The following is a 1,270-nucleotide window of genomic DNA, read 5'->3' as shown; positions in this document are numbered from 1 at the left end:
GTAAACCTGGTCAAAAGCTTATGGCTAGGAAAGTCATAGGTTTTTGTGGAAAAGTTAATACTGATGTTTTGCTAAATGAATATGTTGTCAAACTCTCTAAATATTTATATCCACAGATTGATACTGCTTTCAGCCTTGGTCAGAGAAGCATCTTTATTTAGTAGGTGATGGCAAATGCAGAAATTTACAATGGGACAAAATGGTGAGAATAAGTGATTGTTGAATTGCTTATTCCTAAATGGGTGATTTATGTCACCCTCTCTATGGCTCAGAGACCATGAAGGAAAAAAAGGGCAGATAGAATGTAAGAGCCAGAGGATGGGAAGATTACTCTAAAACAATCTTCCTGTTATGACATGCCTGTTACACCCACAAATTCACAGGAGTGATGGTTACCTGCATACTATTTGCATAGGACTGGACGTGTCAAAATTCTATCATGTATGTGAGAGGGGTTCATGAAACTCACAGCTCCCTGAGGTGCAAAAGACAATTGATGGTTGCTAGGGGAAAGGGAGACACATTCCTCAGTGGTGTAATAACTAGTAAGTTGCCCTTACTCAAGTGAACATCTTTTCCTTTACAGTCATTCAAGCAACCTATGGATCACCACAAAACAAATAAAAAACAAAACAAAACAAAACAAAAAAAGAACCATGAAAGTAAGAGAGGGATCTGTTGGGAAAAAGATCATGTTGTTAATAGGATGGAAGAGGAATAAAAGAGAAAAATAATGGAAAAGAATATAGTCAAAATACATTGATGTGTGTGTGTATGTGTGTGTGTGTGTTTGATTTCAAAAGAATGAATTTTTTAAAAAAGAAAATGTGCAATTTGAAGATTCAGCTTTGAGGTACTTCATAAGATAGGCACTTAATTTTAACATCTTCAGAATGAGGATAATGAGATCACAAGGAGCAATTGAGCTCTAAATTCATAGATGCTCCCAGAAAAGCACCTAGAACTGAAAAGCGTTAGAAGGGGTAAAGCCCATGGAGAACATGTAACCCCATGGTTTTCAATATTAAACATAATGCCTCGTGTATAAGGGTCAAGACAAAAAAGAAAACTCAAGTTTTATATTTTATTTATAAGTTGAAATATATAAAAATATACATACTAATTTTCCTCACAGAAAACTAGAATCTGACATTGAAAAGGGAATATAGTGATTATTTTCACTGAATTCTCATAAGTTTTAAAAATTTTGTTTAAAAAGCTCACATACAAATACACCAAACAGACTTAGAAATATTTTGAAACCTTTCAA

The sequence above is a fragment of the Nannospalax galili genome, unplaced genomic scaffold, assembly GCF_000622305.1.
Source record: "Nannospalax galili isolate Female #2095 unplaced genomic scaffold, S.galili_v1.0 scaffold465, whole genome shotgun sequence".
Classification (NCBI taxonomy): Eukaryota; Metazoa; Chordata; class Mammalia; order Rodentia; family Spalacidae; genus Nannospalax; species Nannospalax galili.
Note: the sequence above shows the minus strand (reverse complement) of the source record.